The sequence below is a fragment of the Haemaphysalis longicornis genome, unplaced genomic scaffold (assembly GCF_048455015.1).
Source record: "Haemaphysalis longicornis isolate Haplotype H1 unplaced genomic scaffold, Haemaphysalis longicornis Haplotype H1 scaffold_4, whole genome shotgun sequence".
Taxonomy (NCBI): domain Eukaryota; kingdom Metazoa; phylum Arthropoda; class Arachnida; order Ixodida; family Ixodidae; genus Haemaphysalis; species Haemaphysalis longicornis.
Genome location: NW_027526361.1, coordinates 54,598,466 through 54,621,168, shown reverse-complemented (window position 1 = coordinate 54,621,168; position 22,703 = coordinate 54,598,466). Strand labels below are relative to the sequence as shown.

Genomic DNA, 22,703 nt, shown 5'->3' with positions numbered 1-22,703 from the left:
TTCCCTCCTCTCCCTTTAGAGCATCGTTAAGCCCCGCGGCAATCACCACAAGGTTTCTAGCTTTACTGGACAAGGCCAGCTGCCCCTTCGCTGCAGTCATCACCGTCTGCAGCGTTTGACCTGGGAAACACCCCACCTTCACACGCTTATCCCCCATTACCCTTTCCACAATGGCAGCGCTGCTCCTCTTCATGTTAGAGTCACCCGCAATGATTACCACGCTATCATCTGCCACGTGCCGCTCTTTACTGGTACCCGGGTTATCGACTGGTTTTGCTGTCCTATTTCGCAGCACGTGGGAGTAGCTGTTGCCTATTGTTGCTTCCACCCCCGGTGTCACCTCGGCGCATGCCTCCGCTTCGCTGCATGGGCCGAGGTGGTCGTCATTTGTTGGCGAAATGACGCTCCTTTCTAGCTTCCTCTCAGCTGCTTCTAACTTTCCCTCAACGGCCCTCCGTTCATCGCGTTCGTTACTTAGCGCTGCCTCCAGTTCTGCAACCCGCTTAGCTAACCCCGGGTTATCCGCTTCTATGCGTTCTAGCCGTGACACCACTACGCATAACCGACACGTACCTGCCCCTTCGTCTGCCTCGCCGCCATCCCGCTGAAACTCCTCTGCGTCTACGTGCCGCGGACAGCTACCACACTGTACCAGCTTTCTACGCGTCATCTCGGCTGAAACCCCGACACAACGAGAAAGAAACCGTGCAGGTAAATACTCAGCTTCGGCTGTCCTCCGCTGTCTCTGCCGTTTCACTGCCCTTCACTGTAGAAACACGCTGTTGTCAGAGCACCAGAAAAGCACGTCCGAACAGGTCGACTGCGCACTGTGCACCTCCAAGTTGCCGCTCCAAGTTAACACAACGGAAGTTGCCCCTGTGCCCCATCACCGCGCAGTCAGATGTTGCTCCGCGCGGCGCAAGTAGCGCGTTACTGGGAATATTTTGAACATGGCACGAGCAGTTTTCGTGATTTCTTGGACTTAATATGCTTACAAACTACTGCAGTGACGACAAGCAAACTACGTGAGAAAAGGCAGACGATATCACGCATTCATAGCAATTTCCTTTCAAAACGCGTGCGCCCGTTGACATCCGGGTTCGTTGCATAGGCGGAGTGATACCGTACATGAGCTGTTGCCGTTTTTAACTGGTTCCCGAGTATAGCGTCACGCCTCTACATCTCATTCCCGCATATTTTTTTTGGACGAATAGTATTTATATAATTTTGGCATTGACTTTCTTTTGTCGCAATGTGTCGTGTCTCATTGGTAACACTGCACACAGCGTTGTGAAATACATCGGGAATAATGGTGACAGAACGTTTTCGCGCACGCCTACTAAGACAGCCCGGGTGATCAGTGCTGTGCAGCACTCACATTGGCTGGGAAGCCATAGCCGAAGGCTTTCCTGGAAAAAAGGGACCCCTGATCTCAGGCAATCATCTCGACGCCACTTTGCTTTCCTGCGGCATTATTTGTCGTGAGTTGAAAGTCATTTATTTGTTGCTGAAGTCAGTCTTGAGCACACAGTCTCTGTCAGAGAGAAGCAAGCTCGAACTTCTCTCTGATATTAAACTCGGAACTTTCACAAGTTAAATAGAAGAGAAGAGTCAAAGGTTCGGCTAAAGCTACAAATTTGTTGTGCCGCTGTTATAGGCCGCGTTTTCCACTCTTGTGCGCGGAAAACTTTGACAGCCTGCGGCGGTGCTGCTCAGTAAACAAATGTAGGACTATGAATTCATTGGTGCATGCGTAGGTTCTGTTCTCTATTTTATTTATCAATTTCTTTCTTTGTGCGCTGGGACTCTGAACTGTGGGTTACTAGTCACACAAAACGCATATATCGGTGATAATCGGGGCACAGTGTCTTGCCCATGAGTTAAAAAAAAAGAGGGGGAGTAATACCGTTCTCTCTGGTGTCTTGAAAGTTCAAAGTAAAGTTCAAAATACAAATCGTTACGCCCAAAATGCACTACAGGAAGCCAACTTACACAATTGGCATCCACAAAAGCACACCAAGCGCAGGTGCACAGTCAACACTTCATCCCTGGCCGATCCCCCGAACGTGTGCGGGTCAAACACTTCAAGATCATCATCATCATCATCAAAGTCAAAACTCGGACGACAACGAAAGAATCCCTCACGAGATTGGAATTTGATACGACTGTGTTTGAGACGGAAGAAAGCGTGGCGTTTCAACCATCTTTGTCGTTAGACGAAGGGGCTTTGAATGTTTTAGAACTTGTTCTGGTTAACTTTCTCAATTATCTGTTTCGTGGTACGGGTGCTTTTAATGATAAACATGCGCTAGTTTGTTTCCCGTGAGCCTCATCTTTTTTGCTGCTTGCGAGTCTTGTAAAACTTATTTCGCTGTTCGTACAGTAGCACAGAGAAAGCCAACTTGAAAAAGCGTTTCTCAGCTGCATTAGGAATTTTTCTCGCCTTAATATCCACTTAAAACTACAAATAGCTTTTTATTATAGGACCCTGAGAGTACCCAGTAGAGTTGGCCTTTACGCCGCTTAAACTAACAACAGATGTCCTTTTTTTGGGAGTGGGAGGGGGGGAGTAAAAAGGACTGTCCTACATATCTTTCCGACATTATTGAGAGAAAAAACAACTGTTCTAGTTACTTTTTAAGGATTAGTTGAGAACCTACCCGGCCACAAAACGTGTATTTAGTTGAATTACCGCCTTGTCCTGCCCCTGCCGCTGTAATGTGGTTCTGCCAAACACAAAAGTTCAAACTCCGGGCGCAGCCGGAAGTCAGCAGCGCGCAACATCTGCTTGTATCAACTATGCGGCTTTCAGCTGTGGCCAGGGCTCTCTCCTCGATACGAGCGAGGAGCTCGCGGAAGGGGTCATCACCAACGCTATGATGGCATGGACGATGATCCGATGAGATCGAGAAATGCCGGCGTGGCGGAGCTCGTAGAGCTAATGACTTCCGGGGCAGAAAAGCGCGAGCCACCAAGCGCCTTTTCTGCCTTTCGGAGATCATTGCTGGGCGCGGTAATGCACTCACCACGTCGAGCAGCTGGAGCAGAGCCAGGTCCAGGTCTACGCGCAGCGAGAGCGACGAGTTGAAGGAGGGCCGCACCGCGGGGTCGTAGTTGGACATGAGGTATCGCGTCAGCCGGTACTCCTGCTCGTCCGCCAGGGCTCCTCTGCCACCGCCGGTCACTGCGGAAGGTCAAGGGACGGTCGCCAGTAGAACGTGGCTGCTAACGCCCGTCGGGTACTCTAATAGCATCAGCTTGAAAGAAGAAGGGGCAGAAAAAGAGGCGAACACTAATTAGCTTTGTGCTTCCCCCGTGTCATTTCTTTCGCGGAGGAAGTCTCGCTTAGGCGCTTATAAAACACTTATTTCTTGTGGATTTGTCTGTGTCCTGGTCCCATTCTGCTTCTGCTGCGCATTGCATTGTGGACTACTCTAACTTCTTCAATTCGACAGCGCCCCATGTTAGCCGGAATTCATAGCCGTAACAACAGCACCGCCCCACTGGTTTACAAGGTTAGAAATTTATGGAAGGAGCAGAGAAGGTTTCCCTACAGGAAGAAAAAGTATGTGAACAAAATTTTTGAACCTAACGTTTGCTGAAAAAGATATCTACTGCGATGCTTTCTTGCAAATTTGCCACCTCGCCACTGCGATGTAGACGCCCCAGAGTGAGGATAGTCATTCTAGCCTGCAAAGGAAGTGTTAACGACTGCTCTGGAAGGGCCCATTTTGGTATTGCAAGTCTCTGGTCCTGTATCGGGCACCTCTATGGATGTGTTTGTTGCATTTTTATGTGTGGTTACCTGGAACGTCTAGAAGGTGCCTTGTAGTCAACTGGGACGGGCACTATTCACGGGTTTCCGCCGTCTGTGTTCACGCTGGGTTGGACTCCGTTAATCAACAGCGTGTGCACTGGACAAAAGTAAACTGTGATTGGTTCGTTTGTTTAAATCTGCCCTCATTGACTGGCTCTACGGAACTTCTTTCCCGTTATCTAAAGCGTGGTCTTAAGAACTGGGTTTTCAGTGCAAGTGAATGCGATAGAAACCGACAAAAGAAGCATCGCCGGGGTCACTGGAGCTCTCTGCCCCGGACGTTACGGGGAGACCGCACCAGACAAAGAAGTAAGCTTTCCAGTCGATTCCACTGTGCCGAAGCGGTATCAAATCCCAGTTATTGCTGCACTGCATCATTGATTTTTCCTCGGTGTGTGTAGGCGCTTTGACAATTCAATGTTTAAAGTTTAATGTTAAACGTAGTCCAGTGTTGGACAAAATACCGTCTGCTACACGTACTGGCACTGAAAAGCCAAAGCCTTTATTTTTTGACTTGGTCAGTGACCCTCTTTTTACCGTCGCTATTACAATTAACTTTTATCGCTGTAGTTGCACTTCAACGTTGTGGCAGTACGACAACGACCCCACACTCATGTTGTCGACAACGTTTCCTTCACATAAGTCAGGAGTCATTGACGAATATGGTGTTCTAGCTTACAGCATTCCAAGACTCATTTGCCTTGAGTGGTGCAAATAACTTATAGTTTCGCGGAGTTTTTTGTGTGGTTGTTTATGTCCGAACAAAGCAAACGGCAAAACCAATGACCTAACTTCAGTGCTCCGCTTTTTTGTTACGCCCACTCACACGCCAGGGTTGCTGGAAAGGGTTGCCAAGCATTGCACGCTAGTCAACGAGATGAAGGCGACGACTGAAAATGCCAGATTCAGCAACGCAGCTTCCTGCATCCGCACATTCTTATTCTTGGGCGAAAAATTTTATCGACGGAAGCTGACTACCAGCGAATCCGCATCCACTCTTCTTTATTATATTGATGCTATTGTGCCTGGCGCATACACCTTTGCCAACGCAGGTATCGGAGCATCGGCATTCTGTGGGGAACGATATCTCCGACTTAATATTCTGCTGCTTCCAGTATATCGCGACCCAGCGCCAACGAAGGCTTCTCGGCGGCACCTTGCAGCTTGGCCTCCCCATGCGTCTTTATCGATGTTTATACAGACAAGCGACTGGGCGGGTACCGTGGCTCTGTTTCGAGCGCAGCCGCCCACCACCGCGACGAGAAAGCGTTAACTCGGCAGAAATCGGTGGCGCGCAAAAGGCGTTTCTGCCACGCTCGCTCCAAACTGTTCACTCGCTACCACGCCGGAGGCAGAGAGAGAGAGAGAAAGAGGAAGCGAACCCCTCCCCCCCCCCCCCCCCCACCTGACAGTCTTACAACGGCAAGCTTAGCGTGCAGTGCGAAGAAGTAACAGCAAAGTAGAAAGAACCGCACCTTGAGGTACACCCGCTGCCTGGAAAAATATTTTGGGACGGAGAAGGATAGCAACTAAAGAAAAGGAACCCTAAGACGGGAAGGATGTCTTTCTTTTTTTTTCAGAGAGCGAAATCAGCAAAAATCTTCGCTTTATGAACTCTGGCCCCCACCTTCGGTTGGAGGAAAGGTTCTCAGGTTAACGCAGCAGGAGAGTCGCAGGGACAAATTTTGCTGAGCCGTCGGAACTGAGGAGAGGCCCGCCTTTTTGAATCACGTATATAGCTCGCTTACCGGCGCGAACCTGTAGCGAGGGAGCCGAAGGGTAAAAGGGGCCGGGAGAGCTCTTCCCGGGCGCCGTTTTTTGTGGGAAAGGCGTTTTTTGGGGCACGGTTTACCGAAAATGCGCCGCTCAGTCTTGCTCAGAGCGTGGAAATTTCATTTTCTTCACGAAGCGTTGCACCTTTTCTTTTGTGCAGGCGTGAGTGAGTTTAAGAGACTTTGGTCCGCCGCACAGGCTGAAGTCTGCAATAAACAACGCTCATTTTCATAAACCCAAGGTTTTGTTCCCAAAAAAGACGTTTTATCAAACAAGAAATACCAGTAAGGCTATCCAATACGATATTACGTGTAAAGAGGCCCCAAAGCATGTTTCAAATAACGCAAAAAAAAAAAAATCGCGATCACCATGGGCTGCGCAGTCACCAGCACCTGTACGAAAGAATAACTTTTTAACAGCGAAGCTGTTTAGCAAATCGTAATTTTTCGTGTCCGCAGTTATTAAAAATACCAAGAAAATGCCGAGCATACCCACTTAGGGAGATTGGCAAAGATTGGCCAAAGAAAGTGTTAGATTCCTCTGTCATAGGAATCGGTAAAACACGCAAGTGAAATGTGCAGCGAAATCAGCAGGAGCATGATTTGCGGAACGGTGGCTGCCTTGTGGGTGTGCTTGGCGAGCGACGTCCTCCTGGCGGGGTCGCTTCGGCAAAGGTGTACTAGCGTCATTTCCGTGACGGATATGACGTCCGTGAAACCTTGGGTGTATCCCGGCATAATACACTGACGTGTTAATATATAAAACCCGCAAACGAACAACCCTAAGTATAACGTGCTCTTTAGTTGTAAGGGTTGCTTCCCCACAAGAAGACCCTTTGTGCAGGGGTGCACCCTTTACAGACAGCTTGCTTCGTTGTAACGGCATCACTTCCGTGATGGATATGACGTCGCCGAAATCTTTGTGTATCCGGGAACAAAATACTTTCATGTTGAAAGACCAACTCCAGCGTTCGCCGTAATTGTGACAACACTTGCTCGGAACGAGAAAGACACGTCATAGCGTACGCCCTTCCAAGGTGATGTCCAATGATTATCACTTCCCCCCCGCCCCCCCCCCCAAAAAAAAGAAAGAAGCTAACACTTATAGCAATAACGATAAATAAAGATCGTTGCGGAAGCCACGAAGAAGCAAATCGGTGGCAATCGTGCGCTTAAACCGTCGTGATGGTCGTGATCGTACAGCGTCGCTACCTTCAGGTTTTGCGCGTTAGTTGTGTTTCCTTTTTTTTACGCACAGCGGACAACCAAGTTTGATTACAAAGTTTGTAACGCCTCTCTTTCGCTCAGTTCGAATTTCCGCCATCATTATGCTCGTTTACGTGCCATGGAGCAGATATTCTTGCTTTTGGGTAGCTTTTGTTATGCACTTCCGCCGAGCGGAAACGTTGTCTGTTCACCGTCGGTGGCCTCGGTCAACACCTGCATCGTTACTGAATTAGGATCGGATTCAGCACGTTTATGCGCCATCGCATGTATTCACGTTTTATTCCTTTTTAAACTGCCTTGTCATACTACTCGTCCCAAGACATGTGCTCACGTTGTAAAATAATGCGTGTGTTCTGCTTGAGTGCGCTGGTTGTTTGAGTGTGCATGCCGTCCCACGCCGCTTAGAAAACAGTCCGAGCATCTTTTTAAAAGAGCACTGCAAGCCGACGCGTTTCGAGACCGCAGATTCTCCATTGCTTCGCAACTGTCGGTATCTACAAGTACACAGAAATGTCGCTGCGTAATCGCCAGCTGCAAAGCCAGCGAAAAGAACACGAAAGCTTGCCATCGCGTGACACCGGACAGCGAGCTTCGGCAAGCATGGCTACAGCGGATGCGCTAAAATACGCGGAAGTTTGTGGGCGGCATCGAGCCTTCCCGCATAAATCTAGTAAGCAATACAATGCCCACGCTCCAGGCGAGAGGAGGGGCTTTAACCCTGCAAATAGTCACCGAAAAACTTCGTTGCGCACACAACATAAGTCTATACAGGTCAATCGAAAATTCCTCGAATGTTTCCCGTATTAAGAGTAACGCAACTTTGCCTCTTTCTGGTGTAAAATGTTCGCTTTGGAGCACATCGCGAACCGCTAAGAAAGGAAAACAATTTCTTTACACATATGGATCTGTCACGGACACATCATATGCCGTACAGATATGCATTCCTGCAATGTGTGCTAGAATAACTGCCAGTGTGGCCCCTACAACCCCCTCAAAGGCAACGGAACTGGCAAGTCTGCGTACTGCATTGCGGTCCATCCTAACGCAACCATTCAACGCTTGGGCCTTTTTTCACTGACTCCCACGCTGTCCTTCAGCCATTGATATCGTTTCCTCACAATCAGCTTGCACACGAAGTCAACATCCGGCACACCCAGGAATTAAATTTGGCTCGCACTATTGAGCTTCAGCGGCTTCCGGTTCATCGTGAAGTGGCGGGCAACGCTAGCTGCCGCCTACCGATATGCCTTCTCTGCCCTACACAACCTGATCGTCATTGTGCCTTTCATGAGACGAGACGCCGGAACCCTCGCCTCATCAGAGGCGAGGAGTTCGCAGCGGTCGATTTGGACCAAACCAGACCGGGCTTATCGACCTCTGTGTGCCATTGATCCCGACTGCGGGTTCCGGATGCCGGAAGGCCTTTGCAAGCGAGATAAAAGCGTTCTAGATAGTACCTGTTTAGCACAAATCCCTTCCTGTTTAAAATCGGATAAGTTGCCACTCCTCCGTTTCGAAAGTTCTCAACCCGCGAAGACGTTGAGATTGTTTTATGTGCATACTCGCTATACAATTTCAAGACTGGCAATGAAACAGCCTTTGCGTTTACCCTCGAACATAACGCCAAGAGATGTTCAATTGATTCGATTGATTGTAGGGTTTAACGCGCCGTCGCAACGCAGGCGATGAGGCGCGCCGTAGTGGAGGGCTCCCGATTAATTTTGACCACCTGGGGATCTTTGACGCGCGCCGAAATCTCGCAGACACGGGCATTTTGCTTTTCGCCTTCATTAGAAAAGCGGCCGCTGCGGCCTGTAATCGAATCCGCGTCCTCGTGCTCAGCAAAGAGATGTTTAAGGTCTGTGGACATCTTCCAACACGGCGCCGCGCACAATCAAAATAGCCCTGTCATGCTTTTTACTGGGCAGTGGGTCTGTGTAGACTCTGTAGCCACTATGCCACATGACTGTTCCGGGCCTACGTGCGTGTGTTCCGGGCCTACGATGAATGTTACTTTAATTTTTCTAGCGTTTAAAGGAGCCACGAAGAGAAAATACAACTTCATTTAATTTGAAAGAACTAGTATTCAGCATCTCACCCAGCTCCATTACAGCCACAAAAGATGTTTTTTTTAATGAAAAAAAAGCAAGAAGTATTCAAAAACTTTCAAATTTTGCGCCACAGTGACGTGTTATGAGCAAGAATGACGTCATACGGGCCAACAATAAAACATTATTTTCAGTGTGTTAACTGCACGTTAGCATTCAAGTGATGCGGTCAAATGGAACTAGAGGCCGCATTACAGACGTCCAGTCATGTGTCGTCGCGAGAGGTCAGTTAGGCGGCCGCCAATCGCACAAACAAGGTTCCGTGACGTCATAGAAAAGTTGCGGGAAATTGGCTAGGGGGTCGCGACTGCTTCACACGTTTTCTTTAATATCTACGTTATTTGTTCAAAGGTTGCAATGATATTGGTATCATTGTTATCGGGACTAAGCTGTCTTTTTAATAAACCCAACTTGTATTTTGTCTTCATGGCTCCTTTAAGCTTCACGTCATTGTTATCCCCATCTGATGCAACATGTCAGGTAGCCTGCCAGGCTGACCTCGTCAGTAGATTAAAACATCCTCCCCCTCTTGCTTATGTAGAAATGTGACAGCTATTAGGAGTGAGTGCGGGACATTAGAAACGAACGGGCCAAATGGCGGCGCAGTGGGTAACACGCTGCTGTCTTGGCGATTTTTTTTAGTTGCTATTGCGTTAGCATAATTGTATGAACAATTACCGTGATGGGTGGTTCTGCACAAACGACGGTGGGTTGGTGCAAAATTTAGCTGATCCGCCACTGTGGCTCAGTGGCTAAGGCTGAGTTCAAGAAAGCTGGCAAAAAAAAAAAAAAAAGCGAAGCACGCTATTGATCAAGCGCGTAAAGATCGTCGCCCTGAGTGATATCGTAAAGATAGTGCTGTGAGCGGCTGCGCGCGGTACTTCTTGTTTTTTCATATATTTTTTCAATTTAGTGGCCGCTGGTTGGTGCTGTACAGATGTGTGCGGTTCGAACTAGCCAAAAGCAGTTGCCGGCGCCGCCCGAGCCGACAGCGTGAGGCAGTTATTTTTATTTGTTTTGTTCTTGTTACCGCCGCTCGCGAAAGCGCGAGGCAGAAACTTTTTCTTTTTCTTTTGTTTTTGATTTTAGAATGTCTGATTTCGAAGCCGTTTTCAAGCCAAATTTTTTGGTTGTATTCGTAAAAAATGTTAAAATGTAAACTTTTTATCTAAAAAATACCTTAATTTCGTTTATGTACGTAAGTTCTACGTCAAATATGCTACAGATGTGCTGTGCGCTAAAGGAAGTTTATATGTATGAGCCGCCCCACCAGTACTAGTAGCCAACAGCCTATATATACAGGGTGTCCCAGCTATCATGCACCAAGATTTAAAAAAAGAGAAATAGCGTAACTCGAAGAAAATCTAGTGCATAATGTTCGCAGTACTGTGAAGAAGCGGAGAGTATTTTTTTCGTTAATGAGACTTAATTAATTATTTGTAATTAATTATCTAACTCGAGAAATACTGTCCTAATCACTAAAGTGTCAATGAGGCACTTGTAGGTAACCACGAGGGGCATCTAACTGCGGTATTTTCAGCGATGAACTAATTGCGTACACATTTATTCTGACTGATAAAGAAAACCCGCGAAATATGAAAAATACCACGTGACGACGCTTACGCGCGCATTGTAAAGCAGCGTCCCCAAACAAAGCTGATTGAAAGCAACTGCTTCGCGTGTTATCCGTCCGAAGAGACAGCGTATCACCTTGATAATAGCATGCATGGAAGGAGCAGCAGCAGCAAGATTCGCGGGACGCGTGTGCAGATAAGGAACAAACTCGCTTGCGATTTCTTCTTTCTTTCTTTTGTCTATTTCATTCTGGCTAACTCAGAGGCAGCCTGTTTGAGGGCGTTGCTTTACGGTGCGCGCGGAGGCGCCGTCACGTGGTATTTTTCATATTTCGCGGGTTTCCTTTATCAGTCAGAATAAATGTGTACGCAATTAGTTCATCGCTGAAAATACCGCTGTTAGATGCCCCTCGTGGTTACCTACAAGTGCCTCATTGACACTTTAGTGATTGGGACAGTACTTCTCGAGTTAGATAATTAATTACAATTAGTTAATAAGTCTCATTAACGACAAAAATACTCTCCGCTTCTTCACAGTACTGCGAACATTATGCACTAGGTTTTCTTCGAGTTACGCTATTTCTCTTTTTTTAAATCTTGGTGCATGATAGCTGGGACACCCTGTATATATATATATATATATACATATATATATATATATATATATATATATATATATATATATATATATATATATATATATATATATATATATATATATATATATATATATATATATATATATATATATATATATATATATATATATATATATATACATATAGTGAATCAGAATAGGAACTGAGGGGCTCGTTGTAATAAGACAGAAATAAGGGTTGGCAGTAATGAAAACCTCGGAAAGCAAAGGGGATGATGTGGTAGGTCATTGAAACAGATAAGGAATTTGGAAAAAAAGAAAGTGGAGAAAAAAAGCCCGCCAGGTGGAAACCGAACCCACGACCTCCAGAATACCGGTCTGGTGCGATAACCACTACGCTACCGGCGGTGCGATTTTTCCCTCCAGTTTCTGGGGTATTTATGTCAATGTAATTTTTTCCTGTGCTTGGGGGTGGTAGCCAGCGCCACTCCGACTTCTCGGGGTAAAGGGGACCTTCTCTTTAACCCCCGGGCCGTGACTCGAGTGTCTACGAGATGTCGAGAGTGGTCGACCAGCGTTGAACCCTCTTAAGCTCCCTATGGCACCAAGACTGCCGTAACAGAGGCCCTCGCTATGCATGTAGCGAATCAGAACTGAGGGGCTCGTTGCAATAAGACAGAAATAAGGGTTGGCAGTCAAGAAATTGCACCAGACCGGTATTCTGGAGGTCGTGGGTTTGGATCCCACCTGGCGGGCATTTTTTCTCCACTTTCATTCTTTCCAAATTCCTTATCTGTTTCAATGACCTACCACATCCTCCCCTTTGCTTTCCGAGGTTTTCTTGACTGCCAACCCTTATGATTGTTTGTTGTAGCAGTAACGATTTTACAAAGTGCGCTGAAAACGACTTCAAAGCAAAGGGGGACGCCACAGACGTGACACCAAAGAATTAGAAAACTACCCAAATGTGACGTAAAACAAGGAAGGCGGATCATACATTTCTGCGCATACGCCAGAGGCACCGCAACCGGAACTATACGCCACGAATCGAAACTGACGCTCCTGAAACGGACGCAACACAGAATTTCGCCCCAGTTCATTTTACTTTGCCGCAGCTGTTTTTCAATGCGACGCACGTCGCCTAAATCCGGCCTTCGTCGCCATCGATTCTTTTTCTCTTCTTCCATATTTTCTCTTCAGCGTTTTGACCTAGGTTTAGGCCACGACGATAAAGCGTCCGCAGTCCACTCCTTTATTGAGGCGACGGGCCGTTCATCCTGCGAGCTTTCGTATTCATGGTCACGTGTCCTCCTATTGTTTTGTTGTTCTCGACGATATTTAGTCAGAATTTAAAAAGAACGGTCAATTTAGACTGACTATTACTAACTTCCTCTCGACTGCAGGGAAGGGCAACAATTCAGATGATTTTAAAGCCCTTCTGCTCACGGTTTTCAAGGTTGAGATGCCACTCATCTGCTCGAGCACCCGTCATTTTGATTGGCTGCAGCCTCCCGAGCGTGCAAGAGTCATTTCAATCGTCGTCTTGTTGCCACCCCACCTCCCTACCACCATCGTTATTATCGTCATATCACGTTTGCCTGGAAGAGGAGCTGCAGTGGGGAAGAGAATAACTGAGAATCAACGAACTCTATCGTACGGCGCCAGCTGCGGTGGTTGTGATATGTGATACCCGTAGTGTTCCTTAGGCTGTGCACATTAGTTGCTACCAATAGGCTTGCGTTCTGACATCTCCCAGGAATTTCTTTGTAACCCACCAAAAATTATTATTCCAGTTTTTCTCTATCTCTCTGCAAAATGACGCATAAAGCTAGATGTAGATTCGGGAGCTAGATCTTAGCTCCCGAATAACTTTACCTTCAAAAATACAGTCTCGCAGGTCGCCAAGCAACGGAGCGAAGACGTGAGACGTTCTCAGGCTGTGCGCAGCTGCATGTTGCTGCTTGTCTTTTCGCGTTTGGCTTCGCATGGCTTATTTCGCATGTCGTTATCATATCCTACGAATGCATCACGTATCACTCGCAATCGCCTAGGAATCTGCGTAACTAGTTTTTGGAATGGCCCCATTCATCCAGTTGCAACTCCTCATCCAACTCCTCAAGGTACTCGGACTGAAAGTTCCTCAAAATTCAAAGTACTGAAGCCGCTTGGCCATTGGCCAAGCATGATGAGCCATGGGCTTAGCGGCCCGCTTGGCTGCGGACTCATAGGCCTTAATCATGGTGAACCTAGCGTCGCCAATGGCTGAACTCAAAGTCAGAGGGAAGACCGACGTCACCGAGAGCGGTCATTCTGTAGCCGAAAAAAGTTAGCCTCAGCTACACTTTCCAACCCCCTTTCCACTCTAATACCACACTCTTTGCTCAGCTCTCATGCATCCCCTTCAGGACCTCTTGACCAATTGCCTCGAACGTTACTCCCACCCTTCCCCCTCCGTGTCGCTCCAGTTGTACCTCTCTCTCGTTGCGAGGACCACGAAGCCACCGGCATGAAATGTAGAGGTTGTAGCCGGTTCATTTCAACATCCTGTATCACGGGAATTCCTCTCGACGTGTATGCACTACGCCAGCAAACAGGGAACAAGAAGATGACGATTACGATGTTGTTATTGAAAACTGGTATTTTGAGCCTTGTGATGATGAAGGTTACGATCATGGTAAAGAAGAGGTCGTTGATAATGAAGAGGAAGAGGAAGGCGACGAAGATCACGAAGAAGGAGAAGAAGACGAAGGAAAATGAAGAGAGACAACAAAATGACGTCCAGGACGGAACCCGCTCGTGTTACGCGTGCGGCCCAGGCGACGCTCCCCGTCAGCCTGCGTGCGCCGTCAAACGAGATGCCGCTGCAGGAAGGCATGGGCATGTCGGCCGAGTCGTGGAACTCCGGCCGCGACCGCTACTACGTAGTGGCCGTTGTGCTCATCGGGCTGGCCGTGGTGGGCTGGGCGTTGCTCAGCCTCGCAGCCGAACGGGCCTCGGCGTCGTCAGGCCAGAACGACCAGACCTTCTGCTGCACCGACCTGCTCGACACCCTCGGCCAGGTAGCGAATTCGCCAAGTTAACGCGAATGGGAAATCGAGTTACGTTAACAGTTACACTAACATAAGGTAGTGTCGACTATCCCGGAAACCGTGAGAATTACCGTCAGAAATTTCTCACGGAAGTCGCCTCTCATTGGCTAAGCACGATAGCCTAAGATTCTATGGGATAAATATTCCCTAAAAAGTCGCGTTTGCATATGCCCCTGTAGCGCGGTGGTATAGTTCTCGGTTCTAAATGAGAAGGTTAATACCCCTGACACACGGGCACCTAAAAGGCCTTTGCAGAGAAGGACTGCTACCGAAACGGCGTTCGCCTCGGTGACACACGACAAAGGAGAATCTCCTTCACCGAAACGGGCATTTCCCGTAAGGGGTGTTTGCCTATCTCCTTTCCCGGACGAAAAGGAGCAGCTAGCGGCGCAGCCTCGTAAGCAGGCGCTAGCAAATCATAAGCTTCTCAGAACTTAGTGAGACCAAATGCGATTTCATAATACTTTCATAAATTTTTAAAACTGCAATGAAATAAATTTCACCAAACACGCCCAATCGTAATGTATTTTTCTAAGCATCTGCCCGCTGTTGCCAGATTAGGCACGGGACATAGGCGAAAAAAAGCACTCTGTCGTTGCTGTTTAATACAAATATGTGAAATTACCCATTTACTTTTTCTAGACAACAATAAAACGCACAGTTCCTCTCTAAAATAATTAAAAAGGTCTATTAGCCGCACTTTAATTTTGTTATTGTGCATGCTTTTTCAACAGAACTGCTAGCGCCACTTTATTGGTGTGTCAGTTACAGCAACTACATAAAGGAGATCGGGGGTTGCTGTGTGTCAGGAGCGCCACTCCTTTCCACAAAATGTCCTTTGACGTGGCGAAAGGGGTTTAGTTTAAAGGAGATCTAGCGTTACCGTGTGTCACAGGTATTAGGTTCGAGTCTGGCATTGCGATGTTTTTTTTTTTTTAGCTTTCAGAATTTTTCGGTCATCGAGATTTTGTTAATACTTTTTTTCTCTGGTTTTAGACTTGTCCAGAGATCGACGTATACTATGACATCTAGAATGGGTTGAATTACGTTTAATATAGGTTTTGTTCTGGTGTCGTTAGGCTGGGTAGATTAGGTTGCTGGATTTGGGTAGGTTATGACTAGGGGTGTGCGAATATCAATTTTTTTCGAATACGAATCGAATACGAATATTTAGCTTCGGATATCGAACCGAATATCGAATAATTTAGGGGGAAGCGGCTTTCGAACTCAACGTTTTTTATTTATTTGTGGATTTTGATGAAAATTGGCACAGAAACTGGAAATGCTTCTGTGATGACACCTTAAAAAATTCAAGGTAATATTTTGAGAGCTTTTATTGATACATTTTTTTCGGTTCACCTTGTTCCAAGCTTGAGCGGCCTATAAAACATGACAGAAAACTTGTTCGAAGTGTTTTGCATTTCCAACTGAATGGACGAGGTAGTGACAATCAGGTTTTTATTACAACGCGTTTTTTTAGTTTTCAGTTTTTTAGAGGTGAATGTACCAAAGGGACATAGACCATGGACGACTATTTGAATAAAAATTCACAAAACGTAAACATGAAAAACCAACAGTGTCACGCCCGGAGCTGTTCGTAAAAGAGTGTAACGCAAGGAACTGAGTCAAAATAGACCTAGCGGTCACGAAGAAATCGCTGGAACAAGCGACGTATATGGCAAAACAAAAGCCGCTTTTAGAAAAAGGCTTACGAAGTTGTAACATAGATTTCATTAATCAAAAGTCGCTAGGGTTGTAGCCTTTTGTGTCCTTTTGAACACATGGCTTCTGGAATGACTTGCCTTGAAATTGGGAGTGCCTTTTGCAGCCTTTTTCCTTCCATAAAACATCATTTTAAGCTCCTCTGTGAAGAGTACATAGCCCAATTTGCTGAGCAAACGGTGGGAGATAGCTTTCAATGCAAAGTAGGTTAGCTGGGTGCCTGTATTGGACTGGACAGCTTCCCTATGCAATGTTGTGACGATGGCAACAGGTGAAGCACTTATTTATTTTACTTAAATTTGTAAACTTCATTTGAATTTGATTTTTATCAAAATATATTTTTGGCTTCGTCTGTGCGTCTTTGTTCATCTGCCGTTTGTGCGTTTGTAAATGAACGAAGATATAAGATACGGCCTGGGCCGGAAAGAGGACCGCTCAGCCCATCCAATGTACCAAAATGGCCGCGCCCGGTGGCACCGTTGCGGAGATACAGCGCTCCGAAAATTGCCCTTTTTTTTGCCGTTTTGCGCTGACATTGCCGGAAAAACTTTGCAAACGCACAGGATACAGAAACATAGAAGCCGAATGTGGAGCCTTCATAAAAACGATGTTTTGGTCATTTTTTTTCCGAAGTTAAAAGCCGCGTAGGTTCCCCGTTGATCTTCATTCGCATCAAGTAAATACATGATGCTGGAGGTCCACAGAAAAAGCCGACTAGATGTCAGCTTCACGGAGCCGCAGACCTCCCCCCCCCCCCTTTCCCCCACTGGTCGCTAATCAATCCAAATCAATCCAAACTAATCAATCCAAATATTCCATAATACCCGATTATTCGAACCCTTTCGAATATTCGAAATTTTCGAATATTCTCACACCCCTAGTTATGACGCGTTCGGTTGGGTTACGTTAGGTTCCGTGAGGTTATGTCATGTTAGGTTACGTTGGGACGTAATATTATTAAGCAAATTTTAGGCCAGCCAGCTTCTATGAAAACTGCCGTGAGAATTTACCGGAGGTAATTCTCACGGCTGCCGTGGGAGTAGACGCAGCCCCAACATAAAGTAGTGTAACATGTAAGACATCTTCATAATCTTCCAGCGAAATAAGAGTACTGATTGAACAGAACGAAAGAAGGTCGCGAAGTAAGGCCGGATTTTGTTCCAGGCTTGGATGTGAGCGATCAGCTCTTGCTCCCTTAATCCACTGTCAGACTGTCGAACCTGCTCGAAAAACCAGTCTTTGTTCGCTTTCGCGTGTTTAGAGTGTGTTCCACAAGTTCTACTTGTACGCAACCATGTTGAACATTGTTATTACAACCCCCCTGCCTCTTTTGCACATCACGCAGTCTTTCTTTTTATGGTTTTCAGACTGGTGTGCTTATAATTTTGATCTGCTGTATATTTCTTGTTTTTTTGTACGATGTATACCTGATCCTCTCTGTAATGCTTCGGCCTTGAGAGTAAATAAATAAATACCTGTTTGAGGTCATTATATTGTCAGCTCAGCCTGTTGGAAACTCTATACGACAGATAGTCTTGGGAAAATTTAGTTGGGCACTGAGCAGTAAGCACTAGTCAGTGGCTATGCTGCGTTAAATGTTCTGTTTCATTTGCGTGTACGGCAAGATGCCTTGGTGGTTAGAAGAATCTGTTGTGTTCGACTCTAGAGTCGTAGATAACGTCTAGTCCAACTGTTGATTGATTGATTGATTGATTAACACGTTTATTGAAATACAAGGGAAGGGGAAGGAGGAGGAAGAAAAGAGAATGAGCTGTGGGTGGCCATCCTATAGTCCGGTAGGGCGTGTGCCTTCGCAGGCGTTTAAACAATTTTTTTGGCTACTGCATACCATCTCTTAGGTGTTCAGATGTCTTCTGATTGTTTATTCACGGGACGTTTCATTTACGTCACTCAGTTTAGACAGTATTGAGATAAAAAAAATAACAAAGAGGTAAACACGGGTAATTTCAACAGCACAATTAATTTCATTTTTCGAATGACGTACCCTTTAAGTCAACGACCCTGGCAACCAAGCAGTCGTTGGCAAATTGTGAGACTTAAAGTTGGTGTCTGTACCGTGTATAACTGGGAACTCGCTAATTCATAGACTTCTAGCGGTAATTTTCGGGAAGTACTCATCCTTCCATTGAGACGCAGGGTTAGCTGGACAACAACAAAAAAGGAATAGTTTAGAGCACAAAAAAAAGCGAGAGATGTGCTTCCAATAACCTACAGCATTCCCGCAAAATGATCGGCAGGCTTCGTCTTACTGCTTTCTTTTTATCTCGACGACTTGAGGGGCTAAACGCTTATGATTTATACGACTGTAATGGCACAGCGCAAATGATCTCTTTGTTGGGTGTTATTTGCACATCTGGTTACCGTCGCCTCACGTAAATTAGCTTTGCTTCTCGCTCGGCTTCGTGCTTGTGGAAAGAAAGGTTCTAAATACAGCTAACAGAGCACGGGAGCGGCAGCCGAAAGGGACTGCTGCGCCGTCGAGTTGCGCCGCGCCTGCTGCGGATGCACTGCCGTTCACGACTGCTCGCATGCCATAACCGCCCAACTGTTCACGACTGCATCGAACTCCGATAAATCGGCGTAAGGGGAACCTCGCAAGCAACCAAGTAACTACCCCTTGCTTGAAAATGGCCGGCTCGCGATTCAGCGGCAAAGCTTCTCCCATTATTTCCCCGCTGGCACAGTTGGCGCTCTGTTGCCTGTTTCATGATCAATCTTGTCTCAGCCCCTCTAAATCGTTGAATCTAAAAAAAAAAAAAGATCTTGCGCAAATGCAGTCGAAAATGAATGAGGGAAAAGGACCATCTTTTTCTTAGCCTTTAGAAGAGTTAATAAAAAAAAAACAGCGTAATTAAATTGAAAGCCACCTTGAGGTGCCGATACGGGCGCCTTAAGATGAGACCATGGAGACGGATTGCCGAAGCATTAATGATCGGAGAACAAGGTCCCTTCTTCACGTGACACATTCGTATTTACAGCTCGGGTTTACAGTGGCGCCACCACTCGATGGAGAACACAATCAATTGGAGGCGCATACGTGGTGTAAATGGTGCAAAAATTCCACAGACAGCATATTACCTCCCTTAAACAGCACAGAAACAACAAGGACTCAAAATACCACCAACGCGGCCCCAACCAAAATAATACACGATCGAAGCTGCAACATATACACTTCACTGTTCCAGTGGATGACCATACTAAAGTTACCCCCCCTCCCCCCCCCCCCCCCCCCCCCCGAAAAATAAAAATAAAATCTTTATCAAATCAAATCAAATATTTATTTTTCTCTTGAGAAACAGTCCCACACGCAACAACAGTTACTAGATTCATGCAAGCTAATGGTACCGAATAATGAATCCTCACTCTTAAATGCACGAAATTCCACACTACACACACTTAATTCGTGCAGAACAAAAAAATAAAAACGGTTCGCACAAAGTGCCGGTGTTGCACCCACAACGACGCTGATTTTAAGTATGCAGAGTTCAGACCAAGTAGTCTCCAAGATGCTTGGGCTTTGCGCGTATCGCTGTTTATGACCTCGAAGTCTGCTCTGACATTTCTGCGGCAGGTCACTGAGCCCTGGCGGTTGTGGAAGTTGGCGGTAGCAATACTGCTTATGGTTCAAACAGCAAACTAGTTAGCATACTGAATCTGGAATTCGTGAAGTTGGCTCGACTGACATTTCTGTGAATATGGTGTGATAAGATCAGATTCAAAGAATCAGGGGTCTGTTTGACCGATCCTTGAGACAAAGCGACTGCACTTTGATAATTTTGATGCGTTGCAATGTGAGCCCTCAGCCAGCTCATATGCATTTGGTGTTATACTATTTCGGATTGGTCGAGGGGCGGATCACTATTGGCCCATTCTCGCATAACCACTTATTTTCGTTCGTACAGAACCTTGTGAAGCGAAGACCTGATGATGAGCCACATGACGCTTGTAAAAGTCTGCCTGAAGTTTTTATATATATATATATATATATATATATATATAACTGTATACACGACCATTCCATATTTAGAATGTACGGAGATTGTGGCCTGGGATGAGCGACGGCGGAAAGGCGGTTTCGAGGATTTCGACCCTTCGACAGAAATAGACAGCATTGCACTGGCTGAATGAGATTCTTGCCCTGGCCGGCGGCCAGTCCGAGTAGAAATTGATTCAGAAGTCCTTAGTCCTTGTTTGTGCCGAAACCACATTGGTTCAGCCGTCGCTGTGAACTGACGGCGAACTCTGACTTTTCCTTCCCGGTGCCGGTTGATTTGGCGAAATGCCAGACGCGAAGTTCTAGTTATCGAGGAAATGATGGTCGAAAGCATTGATGAATTTTTCAAAATGGGAGATCTCGGCGTTCCCGATGGCGGCGGCGGCGGTATCGACGTTTAATGTAAAGGCAACCCGGATGCCCTCTGCCCCAAGGACGGTGCGCAGGAGCGTTATGGGGAGAATGTGCCTTCGCCGGAGGCAATAAGGCACTTCTTGGATTCTTTGATTCATTCGAACCACGCTATGGGCGGCCTCCCGCACTCCGTCAAAAATGGCGGCCGTTTAAGAGCGTTGTCAGCCATTTTGGACGAGTCGAACGCTTGCAGAGAATTTTACTACGTACCACGTACCACGCTACTCCACTGCCGCAAATACTCGAACACTTCGGAAAGTTCTCTTGAAAATTGCATGACTATTTTCGTTATTTGGACGGTTATTCTTTTTTCCCCCTCTCAGTGTCGTGGGTGTTACTCATGTCTTTTGGTGGCGGCGGCGTTCTAGAGAGGGTTGCCATGAACTGAGCTTGGAGACTTGATTTGGACAAAAAGGCTGGAAGATTTGCTTTACTTCTGCCAATACTTGGTCCTGAAGACTGTCGAATGTGCCATTGTAGTGGTTCCAAGACGAGCACTCTCGTAGACTAGACAGCGGAGGCTGATTGTTGCAGCTTTACTGGACTGGTAGCAAGAGCCGTTATTCCCACGACACATTTGTATTCATTGTTCGGAAAAACAGTGGCGCCACCACCATTCGAAAGAGAACCCAAGCCAGTAAGGCGCGTACTGCCACCTGGTGGGAAGGTTGTTAATGTCCCACACACATGTAAAACGTAGTGATTAAGATCTGGGCACATGTTACGCTTCTTCATATCTGGAACTTGGTGCTTCCTATGCAACCTGCTCGTATAATTTTGTAATTGGTAAGGAACAGTGTCATCTAGAAAGTTTCTGGGAGCCACCAATAATATTTTTGCCGTAAAATGCAGCTGCCACGTTGGCGCGTGTCTTTTAGTTCGTTTGATAGTCCATGTGCCGTTCCGCTGGCTAGGTTGAGACCGACCATGCTTGTTTTCGCCGCCTCCCAGACGCTTCGGCTGGGTTGAAGTCGGCGCGCTGACCTCATAGACGCTTACTCCGCAGCAGCAACTGGACCGCCGGAAATTCGATAGATGTAACGGTGTGCGACGTAATGTTAGCGGAAGTCGACGAGAGAAAAACGTGCTTTAACGTTATGTATTTTTTATTAGGAGATGCGTGTTCCTTCAGCAGGTGAAAAATAATACGAGAAACGAGGAGCAAAGACGCTCGTTGGTGTGCTTTTGTGTTGGAATGTATTGTGAAATTGCGGAAATGCGATCCCGATTCGATGTTCCGGGGAAGATGAGCGGTAGCATCTGGAGACGGAATTTTTTTTCGTCGGCGCGACATCAATTCCCGCCGGAGAGTTGAAGCTGCAAAAAAAAAAAAAATAATTGGAGCAGCTTGCGCTAGTTGTGCAATGCTGGAGAATCAGCGGAGCTGGGGGTCAACCTAGCTTTATTCGGTTTTGTTAAGTTTTGCTAGGTTTTGCTAGACTTATTTTTGTTGGGTTTTGCGATGTTCTTGCTACGCTATGGGCCACGTGTTGAGGGGTGAGGTCGAGTTTAGCCGAATTTTACGAAGCCGTTCTGGTCGGTCCACCCCCATCAGCGTATCCCGGGGGGGGGGGGGGGGGGGGAGCGGAAGAAGCTAGGTCGACCACCAGCCCCAATGTTTCTCCAGCATTACACAACTAGTGCAAGCTGTGCCATTTTTCTTGTTCAAAAAAGAGTATCACATTTAAAATGGGGTAGTAAGGGGTGCACATACGCATAAGCTCCTTGTGCTCACACTCGAGCAGGCGCGGAAGCCGGCTTCGCTGTTATAATACCCTCTCTGTGGTGGTGCACCCTTTACAGGAGGCTCCGTTTTAGGGGCGAAGCCCCTGGGGGGCTGGGGCGGTTGGCGTCTCCTGTCGTCGTCGTAATCGTCGTCTCCTGTAGTCATGGTACTAAAACCCCGGGAAACTCGTTTACGCCTCGCACTGGAGCGCTTCGTAAGGCCGGGTTCAGACTGTTGCCGAAACTGTCGTAATAACTGCGTGACATGCCGTTTTTTTACGTCCATAAATCACGGTATGGCTTTTGCGTTGGTAGTATGTACATAGCCTAACGTATACTTAAAAAACACCGGGACACTCGTTCTCGCCTCGCGCTAGAGAGCTTCGTGCTTCAAAGACAAGAGTCTTTTACTGCAAAGCTGTATATCTCTAACCTCCAACTGTTTGCTTTCCGTTGGCATAAACGCTAATGCGCCAAGAATATACTTATACAATCCACGCTTCGCAACCTCCCCGTGCAGGTGCCACGTAGTGGAGATGGCCCGGGATTTTTTTTTCTTGGGATTTTTTGCTAACGCCACCAGGCCAAGCTCAAACTTAAACAGCTCCGCTGTCAGAATTCCTCGGGAACTTGTCTTGTTAC

The 22,703-nt window shown here is 46.8% G+C and overlaps 1 pseudogene across 1 annotated transcript in view; it reads right to left on the bottom strand.

The window, feature by feature from the left end:
* Window positions 1-22,703, bottom strand: part of LOC144179753 (neuronal acetylcholine receptor subunit alpha-7-like) — a 106,448-nt pseudogene that overhangs the window by 39,024 nt on the left and 44,721 nt on the right. Inside the window, exon 2 of the transcript XR_013324330.1 lies at window positions 3,027-3,184. The product of XR_013324330.1 is annotated as a neuronal acetylcholine receptor subunit alpha-7-like (transcript). The remainder of the gene's footprint in view (window positions 1-3,026; window positions 3,185-22,703) is intronic.